At 51.3% G+C, this 18777-nt stretch overlaps 1 protein-coding gene, 3 non-coding genes and 1 pseudogene across 4 annotated transcripts in view; 3 read left to right on the plus strand and 2 right to left on the minus strand.

Moving 5' to 3' along the window:
• LOC148666845 (zona pellucida sperm-binding protein 3-like) overlaps positions 1-18777 on the minus strand; it is a 779162-nt gene that overhangs the window by 16461 nt on the left and 743924 nt on the right. The gene's annotated exons all lie outside the window — the stretch shown is intronic.
• Positions 6456-6528, plus strand: trnag-acc (transfer RNA glycine (anticodon ACC)). Its single transcript has one exon. It is a non-coding gene; the product is annotated as a tRNA-Gly (tRNA).
• LOC148666847 (U1 spliceosomal RNA) lies at positions 7916-8080 on the minus strand. Its single transcript, XR_015937924.1, has one exon. It is a non-coding gene; the product is annotated as a U1 spliceosomal RNA (small nuclear RNA).
• On the plus strand, positions 11496-11614 carry LOC148666848 (5S ribosomal RNA; annotated as a pseudogene).
• LOC148666849 (5S ribosomal RNA) lies at positions 12152-12270 on the plus strand. The gene has a single exon (XR_015937333.1). It is a non-coding gene; the product is annotated as a 5S ribosomal RNA (ribosomal RNA).

An 18777-nucleotide genomic window follows, 5' to 3' on the forward strand; every position in this document is an offset into this window, starting at 1 on the left:
AGCGACGAGGCTGGGATGTCAGGGCCTGACCATACTGCTTTACGCAGAGAGTGACGGGGGTGGGATGTGAGGGCCATACGAAAGTGCTTAACGCAGATAGTGGAGGGTGTGGGATGTCAGGGCTTAACAACACTGCTTTATGCAGAGAGTGGAGGGGTGGGTGTCAGGGCCATACGACAGTGCTTAACGCAGTGAGCGGCGAGGCTGGGATGTCAGGGCCATACGACAGTGCTTTACGCAGATAGTGGAGGGTGTGGGATGTCAGGGCCTGACAACACTGCTTAATGCAGAGAGTGGAGGGGTGGGTGTCAGGGCCATATGACAGTGCTTTAGGCAGAGAGTGGCGTGGGTGGGATGTCAGGGCCTGACCATACTGCTTTACGCAGAGAGTGGCGGGGGTTGGATGTCAGGGCCTGACCAGACTGCTTAATGCAGAGAGTGGAGGGGTGGGTGTCAGGGCTATACGACACTTATTTATTCAGAGAGTGGCAGGGTTGGGATGTCAGAGCCTGACAGCACTGCTTAACACAGAGTGTGGAGGGGTGGGTATCAGGGCAATACGACACTTCTTTTCGCAGAGAGTGGCAGGGGTGGGATGTCAGGGCCTGACGATACTGCTTTACGCATATAGTGGCGGGGTTGGTATGTCAGGGCATGAAGACACTGCTTCATGCAGAGAGTGGAAGGGTGGGTGTCAGGGCCATACGACACTTATTTACGCAGAGAGTGACAGGGCCATACGACAGTGCTTTATTCAGAAAGTGGTGGGGGTGGATTTTCAGGGCCAGATGAGACTGCTTTATGCAGAGTGCGGAGGGGTGGGTGTCAGGGCCATACGACACTTCTTTACGTAGAGAGTGGCGGGGGTGGGATGTTAGGGCCTGACGATATTGCTTTACGCAGATAGTGGCAGGGGTGTGATGTCAGGGCCATTCGACACTGCTTTACACAGTGAGTGGCGGGGTTGGGATGTCAGGGCCTGACGATACTGCTATACGCAGAGAGTGGAAGGGGTTGGATGTCAGGGCCATACGACAGTGCTTTACGCAGAGAGTGGCGGGGGTGGGATGTCAGGGCCTGATGAGACTTCTTTATGCAGAGTGGAAGGGTGGGTGTCAGGGCCATACGACAGGGGTTAACGCAGAGAGTGGAGGGGGTGGGATGTCAGGGCCTGACGATACTGCTTTACACAGAGAGTGGCAGGGTTGGGATGTCAGGGCCTGACGATACTGCTTATCGTAGAGAGTGGCGGGGGTTAGATGTTAGGGCCATATGACATTTCTTTACGCAGACAGTGGCGAGTGTGGGATGTCAGGGAATGACGATACTGCTTTACGCAGAGAGTGGCGGGGGTGGGATGTCAGGGCATGAAGAGACTTCTTTATGCAGAGTGGAAGGGTGGGTGTCAGGGCCATACGACAGGGGTTAACGCAGAGAGTGGAGGGGGTGGGATGTCAGGGCCTGACGATACTGCTTTACACAGAGAGTGGCAGGGTTGGGATGTCAGGGCCTGACGATACTGCTTTATGCAGAGAGTGGAGGGGTGGGTGTCAGGGCCATATGACAGTGCTTTACGCAGAGAGTGTCGGGGGTGGGATGTCAGGGCCTGACGATACTGCTTTACGCAGAGATTGGCGGGGGTGGGATGTCAGTGCATGAAGACACTGGTTTATGCAGAGAGTGGAGGGGTGGGATGTCAGGGCATAAATACACTGCTTCATGCAGAGAGTGGAGGGATGGGTGTCAGGGCCTGACAACACTGCTTAACGCAGAGAGTGGAGGGGGGAGTGTCAGGGCCATATGACAGTGCTTTAGGCAGAGAGTGGCGTGGGTGGGATGTCATAGCCTGACCATACAACTTTACGCAGAGAGTGGCAGGGTTGGGATGTCAGGGCCTCACGAGACTGCATTATGCAGAGAGTTGAGGGGTGGGTGTCAGGGCCATGCGACACTTCTCTATGCAGAGAGTGGCTGGGGTGGGATGTCAGGGCCTGACGATCCTGCTTATCGTAGAGAGTGCCAGGGGTTAGATATTAGGGCCATACGACATTTCTTTACGCAGACAGTGGTGAGTTTGGGATGTCAGGGCATGAAGACAATGCTTTTTGTAGAAAATGGAGGGGTGGGTGTCAGGGCCATACGACAATTCTTTAGGCAGAGAGTGGCGGGGTTGGGATGTCAGAGCCTGACAGCACTGCTTAACGCAGAGTGTGGAGGGGTGGGTATCAGGGCCATACGACACTTCTTTTCGCAGAGAGTGGCAGGGGTGGGATGTCAGGGCCTGACGATACTGCTTTACGCAGATAGTGGCGGGGGTGGGATGTCAGGGCTTGACGACACTGCTTTATGCAGAGAGTGGAGGGGTGGGTGTCAGGGCCATACGACAATTCCTTACGCAGAGAGTGGCGGGGTTGGGATGTCAGAGCCTGAGAGCACTGCTTAATGCAGAGAGTGGAGGGGTGAGTGTCAGGGCCTGACGATACTGCTTTATGCAGATAGTGGCGGGGGTGGGATGTCAGGGCTTGACGACACTGCTTTTCGCAGAGAGTGGAGGGGTGGGTGTCAGGGCCATACGACAGTGCTTAACGCAGTGAGCGGCGAGGCTGGGATGTCAGGGCCATACGACAGTGTTAACGCAGAGAGTGGAGGGGTGAGTGTCAGGGCCATGTGACAGTGCTTTAGGCAGAGAGTAGCGTGGGTGGGATGTCAGGGCCTGACCATACTGCTTTACGCAGAGAGTGGCAGGGGTGGGATGTCAGGGCCTGACGAGACTGCTTAATGCAAAGAGTGGAGGGGTGGGTGTCAGGGCCATACGACAGTGCATTATGCAGATAGTGGAGGGTGTCGGATGTCAGGGTTTGACAACACTGCTTTATGCAGAGTGTGCAGGGGTGGGTGTCAGGGCTATACGACAGGGGTTAACGCAGAGAGTGGCGGGGGTGGGAAGTCAGGGCCTGACGATACTGCTTTACGCGGAGAGTGGCGTGGGTGGGATGTCAGGGCATGAAGACACTGGTTTATGCAGAGAATGGAGGGGTGGGTATCAGGGCCATACGACACTTCTTTTCGCAGAGAGTGGCAGGGGTGGGATGTCAGGGCCTGACGATACTGCTTTACACAGATAGTGGCGGGGGTGGGATGTCAGGGCTTGAGGACACTGCTTTATGCAGAGAGTTTAGGGGGTGGGTGTCAGGGCCATATGACAGTGTTTAACGCAGTGAGCCGCGAGGCTGGGATGTCAGGGCCATACGACACTGCTTTAGGCAGAGAGTGGAGGGGTGGGTGTCAGGGCCATACGACAGGGGTTAACGCAAAGAGTGGAGGGGTGTGATGTCAGGGCCATACGACAGTGCTTTACACAGAGAGTGGCGGGGATGGGATGTCAGGGCCTCACGAGACTGCATTATGCAGAGAGTTGAGGGGTGGGTGTCAGGGCCATGCGACACATCTTTACGCAGAGAGTGGCAGGGTTGGGATGTCAGAGCCTGACAGCACTGCTTAATGCAGAAAGTGGAGGGGTTGGTATCAGGGCCATATGACACTTCTTTACGCAGAGAGTGGAGGGGGTGGGTGTCAGGTCCATACGACAGTGCTTAATGCAGTGAGCGGCGAGGCTGGGATGTCAGGGCCTGACCATACTGCTTTTCGCAGAGAGTGACGGGGGTGGGATGTCAGGGCCATACGAAAGTGCTTAACGCAGATAGTGGAGGGTGTGGGATGTCAAGGCTTAACAACACTGCTTTATGCAGAGAGTGGAGGGGTGGGTGACAGGGCCATACGACACTTCTTTACGTGGAGAGTGGCGGGGGTGGGTGTCAGGGCATGAAGACACTGCTTCCTGCAGAGAGTGGAGGGGTGGGTGTCAGGGCCATACGACAGTGCTTAACGCAGTGAGCGACGAGGCTGGGATGTCAGGGCCTGACCATACTGCTTTACGCAGAGAGTGACGGGGGTGGGATGTGAGGGCCATACGAAAGTGCTTAACGCAGATAGTGGAGGGTGTGGGATGTCAGGGCTTAACAACACTGCTTTATGCAGAGAGTGGAGGGGTGGGTGTCAGGGCCATACGACAGTGCTTAACGCAGTGAGCGGCGAGGCTGGGATGTCAGGGCCATACGACAGTGCTTTACGCAGATAGTGGAGGGTGTGGGATGTCAGGGCCTGACAACACTGCTTAATGCAGAGAGTGGAGGGGTGGGTGTCAGGGCCATATGACAGTGCTTTAGGCAGAGAGTGGCGTGGGTGGGATGTCAGGGCCTGACCATACTGCTTTACGCAGAGAGTGGCGGGGGTTGGATGTCAGGGCCTGACCAGACTGCTTAATGCAGAGAGTGGAGGGGTGGGTGTCAGGGCTATACGACACTTATTTATTCAGAGAGTGGCAGGGTTGGGATGTCAGAGCCTGACAGCACTGCTTAACACAGAGTGTGGAGGGGTGGGTATCAGGGCAATACGACACTTCTTTTCGCAGAGAGTGGCAGGGGTGGGATGTCAGGGCCTGACGATACTGCTTTACGCATATAGTGGCGGGGTTGGTATGTCAGGGCATGAAGACACTGCTTCATGCAGAGAGTGGAAGGGTGGGTGTCAGGGCCATACGACACTTATTTACGCAGAGAGTGACAGGGCCATACGACAGTGCTTTATTCAGAAAGTGGTGGGGGTGGATTTTCAGGGCCAGATGAGACTGCTTTATGCAGAGAGTGGAGGGGTGGGTGTCAGGGCCATACGACACTTCTTTACGTAGAGAGTGGCGGGGGTGGGATGTTAGGGCCTGACGATATTGCTTTACGCAGATAGTGGCAGGGGTGTGATGTCAGGGCCATTCGACACTGCTTTACACAGTGAGTGGCGGGGTTGGGATGTCAGGGCCATATGACACTGTTTTACACAGAGAGTGGAGGGGTGGGTTTCAGGGCTATACGACAGTGCTTTACGCAGGGAGTGGCAGGGGTGGGATGTCAGGGCCTGACGATACTGCTTTACGCAGAGAGTGGTGGGGGTGTGATGTCAGGGCCATATGACACTGTTTTACACAGAGAGTGGACGGGTGGGTGTCAGGTCCATACGACACTTCTTTACGCAGAGAGTTGCGGGATTGGGATGTCAGGGCCTGAAGATACTACTTTACGCAGTTAGTGGTGGGGGTGGGATATCAGGGCCATACGACACTTCTTTACGTAGAGAGTGGCGGGGGTGGGATGTCGGGGCTTGATGACACTGCTTTATTCAATGAGTGGAGGGGTGGGTGTCAGGGCTATACGACAGTGCTTTCCGTAGAGAGTGGTGGGGGTGTGATGTCAGGGCCATACGACACTGCTTTACACAGTGAGTGGCGGGGTTGGGATGTCAGGGATGACAACCGAGGAGCCGAGAGATCATTTCAGCATTTCGCGACCAACTCGGAATGACTTGCCTTTGACGCTTTTCAAAGCGTTCTTTGTGCACGACGACTGCGCCACCTAGCAGATACAAATGGGTTGTAGAACTTTGAACTAGCAAATGGAAGAGGGCTAAGCCCCCTCTCTTTTAGCCCAGGTTCGATCTGTCTCCCAGAATCACCAGGGCGCACCCACACACACACACCCGTGCCGTTGAAGTGCTCTGCTTCATTTCTAAGGGCAACTCAACATTCACTCCTACCCCGAGTGCAGAAAAGACAGCGTCCGCAACAACAACAGCTCAGGTCTCTGCACAGGAGCTAAGCTGCCCCCATCTCCTCTGCTCTGCGGCTCCTGCGGAGTGGAGTCCTGCCTGGAGCCGTGTTTGCAGGCGGCAGTTCGCTGCGCCCTGTCTGTGCGTCGTGTCCAAGAGCTCCTGGGAGGAAGAGAGAGCCCTCCCACTCTGGGGCTTTTCCACGGTCTGTGTGAGGAGGGGCGGGTGTGTCCAGTAGCTTATCAAGCGGAAGCCTGGGGAGGCGGAGAGCTGTGATCGTGCAGACCTTGAGGTGTCACCTCTTTGTCTGCTTTCCCGCCCCCCCCTCCGCCCAAGCTCTGCTCCAAAGTAGCCCGGCAACCCCTCACACCTGCACGTGTCACAACCTAAGGTGTGGTCATGAGACACCCATGGGGTGTCGTTCTGTTCTTGCTAATTGTTTCCTGCCCGTCGCAGGCAGGAGTCCATGCGAGGAAGATGCGCTGGACAGAGCTCAGAGGGCGCACCTGGGTGGCTTTCCTTCAGAGTGACGTTCCTGCAACACTCTCCCGCTACTCTTGGTGCGCTCATGCCGCAACACAGGAAGGCTGGAGCAGGTGGCTGTGGGCTCTGCGCACCGCCAAAATAGCTCAGTTGGGAGAGCGTTAGACTGAAGATCTAAAGGTCCCTGGTTTGATCCCGGGTTTTGGTATTTTGTTTCATCGCGCCCTTTGTTCCTCTCTCCAGCGCACCCTGCCTAAAGTGACGCGTCCCTTTCTCAGCCCGAAACGCAAGCAAGACACCAGCAGCGGTCCCTGCAGGTTTCCGTAGTGTAGCGGCTATCACGTTCGCCTACCACGCGAAAGGTCCCCGGTTCGAGACCGGGTGGAAGCAGCCTCGTTTTGCACGCTCCTGTACTTCACAGAGGTCTTGAACGACCGGTCATTTGTTCCCAATGTATTTCCGGTGCCTTCGTGCACTCTTGTACCAAACGCACGTTCCTTCTGTACATGGAGCCGATGATTTGCAATTGGGCTATGCCGACAGACCAGGACGAGCTCTGTCGGCTCAAAAGCAGCGCAGGACCTGCAAGAACAACAGAAAGATTAGCATCCAGCGGGGGCCTCTTAGTGAGCCCAAGATCTCATCAAGAATCGGCTCCAGCAACAGGGCTGGGCGCATTGTTCCATTCTCCGACCACTCTCGGTGTAAACAAGTCCCTCCTGGTCTCTGCTTGAAATGCACTTTCCTGCGTTTGCTTTGGTGTAACTGGCTTCCCCTGCATGGGCGAATGTGAAGAAGATCCTTAGTAAGTCATTGAAGAAAACCAAGAAGAGGTCGGAGTGGCCTCTGTCGTTCATCAACGATCCAGTCAGGCAGTACTCCTCCTATTCTGCCAGTATGCGGCTTCGAACCGGGGTTGTTGCGGCCACAACACAAATTCTGAGCACTATACGATCACAGCGAGTTACCGAGACATACACAGCCAGTAGGAAAGGATGTACTCTCTTTGTGTGACACTAGTCGGAAAAGTCCTGACGCTGCATTTCAACTGAGCCCTAGTATACATCAACCCTTCGACACTCTGAGTGCCAACTCTCTTGTGTGTTTTCTCCATCAAGCAGGTCATGAAGGCAGCAATTACAGTTTGCTTACATGACGCACGCACAACATGGCTGTATGCTCCCATATGGTCTAGCGGTTACGATACCTGATCTTCACCCAGGTGGCCTGGTTTCAGCTCCTTGTATGAGAACGTCTCAGTTTTGCCTCCTGCTTTCCAAAGATCAGCACCATGTTTTACGCCTCCCCCGAATATCGAAGCTGCCTCTAAATCTGCAAATGAAGATGAGTCGATAAACCAATTGTTTTTCGTATAACTATACATATATTCATTTAATACTGATTTCATTCATTGAGCACGGATACAATAGAGGTACAGCTATTCACTGTTTGACATGTCTGCACTGGTACAGAACCTAGCAATCAGAAAACGGGTGAAACTGTCTTGAGAATGAGCATACAGTACCGAGGCCCCCATGACCATATAAAGGCTAACCTCGATAATCAGCCTAAATAATGCAGACTACAGCAAAACGACTGACTTTGAAAAGGGAATGAATGTCCGGAAGGAGTAGTGTAACCAGCTTGAAATGCTTCTCCGGACCTCTAACTAAAAGAAACCGGGAACCAGCAGTGGCATCGACTCCTTTCGAACTGGGATCCTATCGCAGCTCATGGTGTCCTAACTCTCCCGTATCTGATATTGGACCAAGCACATCAGGAGAGAGCGCGAACGCAGTCCCCCACTACCAGAAATTATGCAGTCGAGATTCCCACATTTGGGGAATTCGCAGGGGTCAGCACAGCCGGAGTGCAATGGCCGAGCCTCGCCCTGGGTGAATCGATTTTTTAAGAACTTTATTTTCTTTTCACAAAAAAATACAGGACATCACAAATTAGAAAGCTTTACATTAATATACATACTTAAAACAGTATATATAATCACATCTCATTACATATTGACACGGTACCAGTTATATAGCAACAATTTATTTTTTTCTGGTGCAAATCACATTCTTTACTTAAACATGATAATGTTTTTCACAGTTTCTTGAGAAATTGACCTATGCTCTCAATTTCCCACAGATTTTCTGCTTCCTCCCTCCCTTCTCTCCACAGATCTCTGAGGTAATAGTTCTCTCGGGTGATGAACAGGGCCAGGCTACCTGCTGCCTTGACTGGGACCTCGATGCCTTTGAACAGCCCCATGTTCCTCACTCTCCACAGGGCGTCTTTCCCACTGTTCACCACGGCCCAGATCCTGTCAAACACGTCAGGAGGAAGTTTGACAGGAGAGATGCCGTTGTAGCGGCAATGCTTGTTAATAAGACAGAATTAGGCGGTGGTATTCTGTCCTAAATGAGGCCCCATTTCACCCTCCATCTTTGTGGTGCAGCCACAGAGAAAGTATTCATGCAGGTTGATTTAAGATGTTTTCTTTTGATAATGGACAGCTCCCAGATGGGGATGCACTTAGCTTAGCCTGGCTATCATGATCAATGGTCATCCATTGGTGCCTATCTGTCTAGGGAGTGCCGAATGGACATCTGGACTGCATTCCTAAGTGTCAAGAGTAAGTGACTCATATCTCACCTTGACCAACCAATCAGGGACTGGCAGGGCGTGGTAATACCACGTGGGTCTCTAATGCCCGCCAAACTCTCAACCAATCAGCACACATCTATGTCTTGGTCAAAAAGGGAGCGCAAGCTCAGATCGGGGCTCTCCTTGGCCATTTTCGCGCATCCTCAGAGACAATCACGTGACAACTGCTGTTGTCTGCAAAGGGACTTGGACTTTGTTCTAAGCGCGAGGCCGAGGATCCCATACGTACTCAGAATTCTACCAACGTGAATGATCCGCTTGATCAACGGCAGCCTACAGTTGGACCCTCATCGACAACCTGAATAGCTTATTCAGAAGCAGCGCTGGACCAGGAACGAACCAGCTTCTTCCCAGGCAAAAGAGTGACTTGTGAGGACTCGCGGTCACACTCTGTGCATAGAGACTTTCTACTAGCCAGCTGGACTGCTGGTAGATCTCCTCGGAGCAACGACTGCCTTGCGTGCCGCAGTCAGATTCCTCCGCCCGTCCTACTCCGAGCTGTACCTCAACTGGTTGGCCGGTAGCCAGAGGACGCCGGGACAACGCCCATTGGACAACCGCTGGAACAGAGGCTGCAACAGAGCCTGTCAGCTGGTTTGGTGTTCGTGCCGGGAGATTCCAAATCCATACACAGTGGATAAGTAAACCCCATGTTCTACATTGTGTCTCGAGAATTCAATTGTACCTCAACACAAGTTGTTATCAATTTAATTCATGAGTAATGTATTTACTTCCGAGTTTAGAGTAACAGTGGGTAATAACACTGATTAGCAATTTGGTAACCGAATGATATATATTGACATATATTCTCTGTTGTGTATCTCTTTGTGTTGGCATCTCTTCGAGATTATATACCTTGTATATTGATAACCCTCACAGTAAGGTCTGCCGCTCGTATCCAGGCAGACTAGTATATGTTTGGTGCACAATTTATATGAATAAATGTATCTCGTGTATTGAACCCGTGTGTGTGCGTTGTTAGTTGTTCTGACGATTGATTTTCTAAAAGCCACAACGAACAACCTCGTGATTACTGCTACAATTAATAATTGTCTCAGTAAACCCATCAAACCTCTACAACCATGATACACCACCATAAACTATATTAATTTAGGAACATAAACATATAGTGTAAACTGTATATGGCTGGTATTGGTAGTTTAAAGAAAAAATACACACCAGTATTCCACTTTCTTCCTAAACATTTTAAGCATCAAAGTCTTACATGTAGTAAGATTTTACCACGTTTCGGAAACGTTTTTACATGCTCCTTCTGACCATCTTAACTTTATATACTTTGTGAAAAGTCATAAGATATTAACATTTTCTGTGAATGTGCTCGTTATCGGAGTAAACAAAAGCATACTTTTAGAATTTGATTAATAGGGAATATAATATGGAATCACGTACCTAAAGAAATTAATAAAGATATAATTATTTTTATGTACTGTAGCTCAAATAGTAGTATAATATACTTTCTATGGATACATGTGCTTCTGCGCAACGCAGAAGCACATCCACAAGTAACATTACCTAGCTAAGAGAAGACATTGGCTAGCCATTATGATAAATACAGTGGAAAAAAGCAATTGGGAAAATAAGACCTGCTGATCTGTTATACATACCAGGAAGAGAACAGAATATGATTTTTTTCTGTTCGAAACGTGTGTTGTCTTTATGAAATTCATGTATTTTAAACGTTTAATTAAGCAGAAAAAAATTTACAGAAAGATACTAAGCTGATCACGAGATAGAAAGATCACCCGTTTTTCGCGCATCAAAAGTGGCTATTAACTGGATGAACTGTTATTAACTGGAGTCAACTGGGTGAAAACACATAATATGAACATGAAACAAAACAAAAAATAAAAATAAGATACAATCTACAGACATTAAAACCGGTGTCATGGAAATATAACTATCAAGGAAGCCACAAGAGAGAGTTCTCACCTGAGTAAGGTCTTTATTTCAATATTGGGAGCAACCAGAGACTCAATTTGTTACAGGCAGTACAGGGTTTTCATAAGACGTTGCGCTGGAAAAAAGCTCAGCGCTTTGTCCCTTCTAAAACTTCCACTTTCCCTAAGATAAAACGGATTACATCAAAAGGCGAAAGAAGAAGCAGTAGATATGTTATTCAAAGCTTTTCAGTTACTTTCAGCTAATTCTAACGACCCAGACAGCATATATTGTTTTGGAAAATTGTCTTCTAAAGTAACCTAAACAGTGTACTTTGTTGATGCACTGTTTTCTAAAATTCTGCACGTACTGTAGCACAGCAATTACATCCTTGAAATATATTATCTAAAAGCCCCAATATATTTATTTGCAAAGCTCTCTACATTTTAAGAATCAATTTACTTATTAGATTTCCACTTCAAGACTTGTTCGGCTGGCGTTCGGGGAGTCGCGTTTTTCAGAATTGTATTGAGATCGTTTTCCACAGAGCTCAGATGTCAAAGCACAGCAGCAGCTCTCCACAGCGATCCTCTATAGCGCCCTTTCTCCCGCAGCTCCGTCCTCATTGGAAGGAAGCAAGAGTGAAAGGCTGAAGTGAAATAGAGCGGGGACGAAGGCAGTGAAGAGAGAGAACGTGGGAAGAAGAGAAAAACGCAAGGGAAAAAAAGCAGCGTCGTAAAAGAGGTGACGGAGCTGTCCTCTCAATAAGAAGGGTGCCAGCGAGCCTTGCTCTCGCTTACGGCCACACCCCCTTGAGCACGCCTGATCTCGTCTGATCTCGGAAACTAAACAGGGATGGGCCTGGTTAGTACTTGGATGGGAGACCGCCTGGGAATACCAGGTGCTGTAAGCTTTTAAGCGCAGGAGGCGCCCTATCCCCGCTCGCTCGCTCATTCCCCTGTTCACACGTGCAGTGCGGCTTGTCCGTCTGTTTATTTGTCAGCTTTGGCGAGACACGGGTGCTTGTGTATTAGCGTGAGCGTTTTTTATTCTGATCAGGAACAGTTTTACAAGTCCGCAAAGGATCGAGGAAAGGTTTATCGCCAGCTGAAAAGAGACACAGCGCTTCGGCTGTGGAGACTTGTTCGGCTGGCGTTCGGAGAGTCGCGTTTTTCAGAATTGTATTGAGATCGTTTTCCACAGAGCTCAGATGTCAAAGCACAGCAGCAGCTCTCCACAGCGATCCTCTATAGCGCCCTTTCTCCCGCAGCTCCGTCCTCATTGGAAGGAAGCAAGAGTGAAAGGCTGAAGTGAAATAGAGCGGGGACGAAGGCAGTGAAGAGAGAGAACGTGGGAAGAAGAGAAAAACGCAAGGGAAAAAAAGCAGCGTCGTAAAAGAGGTGACGGAGCTGTCCTCTCAATAAGAAGGGTGCCAGCGAGCCTTGCTCTCGCTTACGGCCACACCCCCTTGAGCACGCCTGATCTCGTCTGATCTCGGAAGCTAAACAGGGATGGGCCTGGTTAGTACTTGGATGGGAGACCGCCTGGGAATACCAGGTGCTGTAAGCTTTTAAGCGCAGGAGGCGCCCTATCCCCGCTCGCTCGCTCATTCCCCTGTTCACACGTGCAGTGCGGCTTGTCCGTCTGTTTATTTGTCAGCTTTGGCGAGACACGGGTGCTTGTGTATTAGCGTGAGCGTTTTTTATTCTGATCAGGAACAGTTTTACAAGTCTGCAAAGGATCGAGGAAAGGTTTATCGCCAGCTGAAAAGAGACACAGCGCTTCGGCTGTGGAGACTTTATTAATAAGGCCCCTCAGTAGTTGAGATCTCTGTTATACCCATCTAGAAACATGCAATCAGCATGTTATTGCTGAAGCAATAGTCACAACATTATTCCACACCTGGGTGAGATGCGGGTTATGATGACAGTCATGCTTTCTACACCTTATACTGAGCTCAGAAATGGACCAAGCGGACATCTCACGAGCAGATCCCTCCGCGTATAAGAAAGGCAACTTGTCTCAGCAAAAATACCACGGATTCACATCCAAAATATGATAAAAAGGCAAAAACCCCACACTTGGAATGCAAACGTACCCTAAAAAGGAAACACGGTTTTAAAACGAACTTGATTTTCCCCTGGAGAAACCTTTTTATGGACACACATCGCATCTATTACACATGTAGAACTAAATATAAAGATAAAACTTAATATAAGAAGTCATGACATGTCACACATGACGAAGTCTGGTCCAGAATAAACAGTTTACACTGACCCACCTTTATTTACCCTGGTCACTCACTTCTATTAACTGTTTAACTGGGTAACAAATTAATATTTGTTTCAATTTGGGATCTACACCTGGGAGCCCTGAAATGTTGGCCAGAGGGGAGAAGCTGATATTCAGACGTGAGAATATATTAAAAAAAAGGATCTGATGTTGTTTTTCACCTGTCTAATCAAAGCTTGTTCAAAAATTATCTGATTATAGGACACACGAGTTTATAATCATACTCATTCCACTTTTTAACCCCGTATATATGCACAATATGAAACGTATATACACTAAATCTCACGTGTGACTCCCATAATATACATTTCTTTACGAAAATTAGGAACACTTACTACAATTATCAACCCCCCATGACGAGGCAATATTTCATACCTTTGTTTCTTTGTGGGTTCAAAGTTCTGTCCTGTCGTTTCACACGTAATGTTTTGGTAGTTATCTCAATTTTCCTTTGCAATTATCTCCAAGATCATCATCAACTTTTTGTAAAACGCTATGCACAACTGATATTTAAAGAAAGTCCTGTACTAAAACGTCTTCGTAGGGAAAGACAACTTTTTTTTCCTTACGTTAGTCGCTACACGGTTACTCAAAAAATCCATTCACCGCCTTTAAAAAAAAAGTTTCGTTTTTTATTGTGGTTCACTGACATTTCTGTCACAATTCTGAGGGACCCCAAATAAAATTCACTTGCCGGTATAAAGACGCCGGCGAGGATAAGACAGGTATCGAGCCACCTGCGTATCTAGCGGACGTTTAAAATAAAAAAAATGGCGTGTAATGTTGCGAAGGGCTACTGTTTTTTTATAGTTTGTCGATTGTAAGGGACGTGGGCCGCGACAGAAATACTGGACGGGGTGGGAAAAGCTTTATTGATGGTTTATTGTACCGCAACGGTCACAATTGACTCACCAGCAAAGATGGCGCCGAGGCCACATCGACTCCCTCCCGCCCTGCCTCGCACCGAAGCTCGAGCTGCGGAGCGCGACGCCAAACCGCCGGTCCACGGGCGCGGGCGCCGGACATAGACGTCATAAACCCTTCCGAGGCGCAGGAATTATAGATCACTGTAGTTTCTTCTGGACCCCCCGGGTTAGTGACAGTGTGCCCTCCGTGAGAGTCTTCTGAGGAAGCCAGTGTCTCATGGGTGTCCAGGCTTGGTACCATCTGTCCATCACAGGACACACAGACACACACACTCACACACCCTGGACAGGACACCAGTCCATCACAGGACACACACACACTCACTCACACACCCTGGACAGGACACCAGTCCATCACAGGACATACACACACCCTAGATAGGACACCAGTCCATCACAGGACACACACACACTCACACACCCTGGACAGGACACCAGTCACTCACAGGACACACACACACACTCACACACCCTGAACAGGACACCAGTCCCTCATAGGACACACACACACAACCTGGATAGGACACCAGTCCCTCACAGGACACTCAGACACACACACTCACACACCCTGGACAGGAACCAGTCCATCACATGACAAACACACACTCACTCACACACCCTGGACAGGACAGCACTCCATCATAGGACACACACACACCAGGGCCAGTTTTCCCAGAAGCCAATTAGCCCAAAAGCCCGTCCAGACCCGAGCCCGGAGCCCCCCCGCGCTGAAACCCTCCGTACAGACGGCCGCACACAGCTCCGTTGTTCCCGATTCCCGAGGTGATCTGTTAAAAGAAGCCGGTGTGTTGCCTCCAGGTGACATTTCCTACTGGAGTCAGGACAGGAGGCTCTTCTGTACACAGAAGGGGGTGGGGGTGGGGAACAAGCCGCCCAGCCCTGTGGTTGAAGCCGATACCCCGGCTTCTCTCCAGACACAGCTGGGTGAGCTCCTCCAGTCAGTACAGGGGGCTCTTCTGTACACAGAGGGTGGCGGGGGTTTGGAACAACTCCTTTGTTCGGGGCCTTGGGGCATTCTTGTTGTGAAAGGCGCTATATAAAAAACTGAATTGAAATTGAATCTTACAGGTTTGGGTTTTTCGGAGATCTTGTCAGAGATCTTGTCTGACGTGCCATTTCAAAAACGTAACGACACTCCTCACGTCCGAGCGCCGCCGGTCTGTGACGTAACGTATGCTTACACAACCATGACGGTTTCATCATGGACAGCACGAAAGCCCAAAAAGTGGTTGACGTTTTAATTTGGCAACGCCACGATGGATCCCAGTTTTTTTTTTATTTTGGAGGCCAAAGAGGACAAAAAAGGAAACGTCTGGAGGTGGATCGATGGTCATCTCTGCGGTTGTTCTGATGTTCTGGAAAAAACAAAACAAAAAAAAAAACGGCTCGCTTGCCCGGTCGTGTAGTGTTTCCACACCCCACGCAAATCAACTTCTCTTCGCCCCCGGGGGCTCGTCACCCGCCGCACGTGATAGGGGCTTCCCCCGGCTGTGACGTACTTACCCTACCCCCTTTTCCGCCAGCGTCATACCAAAGGTCGCGCTTCGGTCCGCGGCGATGTTGACGGACTGTCTTGTAGCGTGAGAAGGGTTTAAATTTCGACTTAAGGAGTTGGCCATCGTTATATTTCGCGAGGTATCATACGGGGGGAAAAAGAACATTTATATTTATCAACCTACTAGTAATACTGGGTGGATGTCACGTTCCCCAAAGTTCAGTGCCTCACTCTAATAAAGTAGAAATGCGACATTAAACTCCGTTCGAAACGGGAGAAATCACCAGGACACGATACAACTGACGTCCGGAAAAGAAAAAAAGAACTCCTATTCCTATTTGTAATGACCCCGTCGTGTTTTTCCCGGTGTGCGCTTATCTTTCGGAGACCGTTTCTCTCTGGTGTTGTTTTGCTGTTGGAATAAATGCCGAGGTGACCCTTCTGTGTGGAGTCTGTGTGTTCTCTCCAGCGGGTCGTTTCCTCCACCGCGGGGGCTGGTCGAACAGGGGTCTCCCAATCGTCACAGAAGTGTGTGTCGTTTTGGGTGGTGGTGGGGGGGTGCATCGGGGATACTGCGCCCCGAGGGGGTGACCTCTCACCTTACTCCGGACGAAGGGAGAAGACCTGTACCTTCACAAGTCCGGGTTGTGAAAACTTCTTCTGGCAGTTCAAAACGTTTCGAAGGGACTACAGCGCTACCCTGTTTTCCATTTCTATCGTGTATTATTAGACAGTCATAAGTATCTGTACTGATCACAGAGTCCCCCTCTCACTGCCAGGACTGAAGACCAGTGCAGCACGAATAATAATAATAATTAATAAGTCTGGACTCTCCACTCAGAGCTCCTCCCAGGTCAGGGGGATCCCCTCCAGCCCCCCCAGTGTGCAGCCCCTACCTGGATGATGCTCCAGTCCGCTCAGCACACAGCAGCTCTCAGTGGGGAGGAGAGCAGAGGGATGGAGCCAGTTCAGAGAGGGGGGTGATAAGGAGGCCATGATGGGTCAAGACCAGGGGGGGAATCAGGCCAGGATACTGGGGTAACACCCCTACTCTTCTCCAGAAACACCCCGGGATTGTTAACGAGCACAGAGAGTCATGACCTCGGTTTTACGTCTCATCCGAAGGACGGCGCCTGTTTACAGTCCAGTGTCCCCCGTCACTATACTGGGGCATCAGGACCCACACAGACTGCAGGGTGAGAGCGCCCCCTGCTGGCCCCACTTTATTGATGCGCCCCCTGCTGGCCCCGCATTTATTGATGCTTAACAAAAGGTCATCAGTCCAGTCTGGGGCCCCTCAGCTTCAGTCCAGACCAGTCTGGGGCCCCTCAGCTTCAGTCCAGTCTGGGGCCCCTCAGCTTCAGTCCAGTGCAGTCTGGGGTCCCTCAGCTTCAGTCCAGACTGGGGTCCCTCAGCATCGGTCCAGCACAGTCTGGGGTCCCTCAGCTTCGGTCCAGCACAGACTGGGGTCCCTCAGCTTCGGTCCAGTCTGGGGTCCCTCAGCTTCGGTCCAGCACAGACTGGGGTCCCTCAGCTTTGGTCCAGACTGGGGTCCCTAAGCTTCGGTCCAGCACAGTCTGGGGTCCCTCAGCTTCGGTACAGCACAGCCTGAGGTCCCTCAGCTTTGGTCCAGTCCAGTCTGGGGCCTCTCAGCTCCAGTCTAGTCCAGTCTGGGGCCCCTCAGCTCCAGTCCAGTCCAGTCTGGTGTCCCTCAGCTCCAGTGCTGTCCAGTCTGGGGTCCCTCAGCTTCGGTCCAGCACAGTCTGGTGTCCCTCAGCTTCGGCCCAGCACAGACTGGGGTCCCTCAGCTTCGGTCCAGCATAGACTGGGGTCCCTCAGCTTCGGTCCAGCACAGTCTGGGGTCCCTCAGCTTCAGTCCAGACTGGGGTCCCTCAGCTTCGGTCCAGCACAGTCTGGTGTCCCTCAGCTCCTGTCCAGTCCAGTCTGGGGTCCCTCAGCTTGGGTCCAGCACAGTCTGGGGTCCCTCAGCTTCGGTCCAGTCTGGTGTCTCTCAGCTCCGGTCCAGTCCAGTCTGGTGTCCCTAGGCTGCAGTCCAGTCGTCTGGTGTCCCTCAGCTCCGGTCCAGTCCAATTCAGTCCAGTCCAGTCCAGTCTAGATCTTAGCAGGCACAGAACCAGGAAAGGAACCTGGAAAGAATATTGTTATTGCAGGTGTGAGGGACACAGACACAGACGTCACCATGACATCAAACAGCAAGAGGAGACTCCTCCTTGAATCACAGACACGACCGGGCGGCGCCCCCCTGTCTGCTCACCTGCACCTCCTCTTCCTCTTCTTGTCCTTCCCGGCAGCCTGCTCCTCCTCTCCCTCGCTCTTCCTCTCCTGAGCTAGGGTCTCCGCCGCCCCCATCGGCTCGTCCTGATCTTCTGTCTCCACTGACACGCAGCTCAGGGACTTCAAAAAGACGCATCGGCGCTTCTGAAGCAGAGACAGGAGAGTCACGTTAAGAGTCGGACTGGACACTCCAGTACATGAACACTGCACTGAGAGAGAGAGGGGTTGATACAGACACACTGACTGGACACTCCAGGACAGAGAGGAGGAGAGAGACACACTGAGGACAGAGAGGAGGAGGAGAGAGACACTGACAGACAGGGCTGAAAGAGAGAGAGACAGAGAGGCAGGGACAGGCAGACAGCAGGCCGAGAGAGACACTGACAGACAGGGCTGAAAGAGAGAGAGACACTGAGACCCAGGGACAGACAAGACGGCAAAACTCCACCACAGACAGGACAGGGGGCAGGGTGGGACCAGCACTGACCTCCTTCCTCTCTCCTGCCGGAAGAGCTGTCTCCACCTCCTCTTCCTCCTGCAAGTCAAGAGACAGGCTGAGAGAGTGACGGGCTGGCGGGACATCGGCGAACAGAGCTGAAGGCAGAGAGCAGAGGAGACAGGCCCAGCTGGGACAACGCAGGACAGACAGAGAGACAGACAGGGAGACACACGGAGAGACACAGGGAGAGAGACCCAGCTGGGACAACGCAGGACAGACAGAGAGCAGGGAGACACAAGGAGAGACACAGGGAGAGAGACCCATTTGGGATAACGCAGGACAGACAGAGAGCAGGGAGACACACGGAGAGAGAGAGGAGGGAGGGAGACACAGCTGGGACAACGCAGGACAGACAGAGAGACAGGCAGGGAGACACACGGAGAGACACAGGGAGAGAGACCCAGCTGGGACAACGCAGGACAGACAGAGAGCAGGGAGACACACGGAGAGACACAGGGAGACAGGCCCAGCTGGGACAACGCAGGACAGACAGAGAGCAGGGAGACACACGGAGAGACACAGGGAGAGAGACCCAGCTGGGACAACGC

Source organism: Lepisosteus platostomus, chromosome 5 (assembly GCF_059453375.1).
Source record: "Lepisosteus platostomus isolate fLepPlt1 chromosome 5, fLepPlt1.hap1, whole genome shotgun sequence".
Taxonomy (NCBI): domain Eukaryota; kingdom Metazoa; phylum Chordata; class Actinopteri; order Semionotiformes; family Lepisosteidae; genus Lepisosteus; species Lepisosteus platostomus.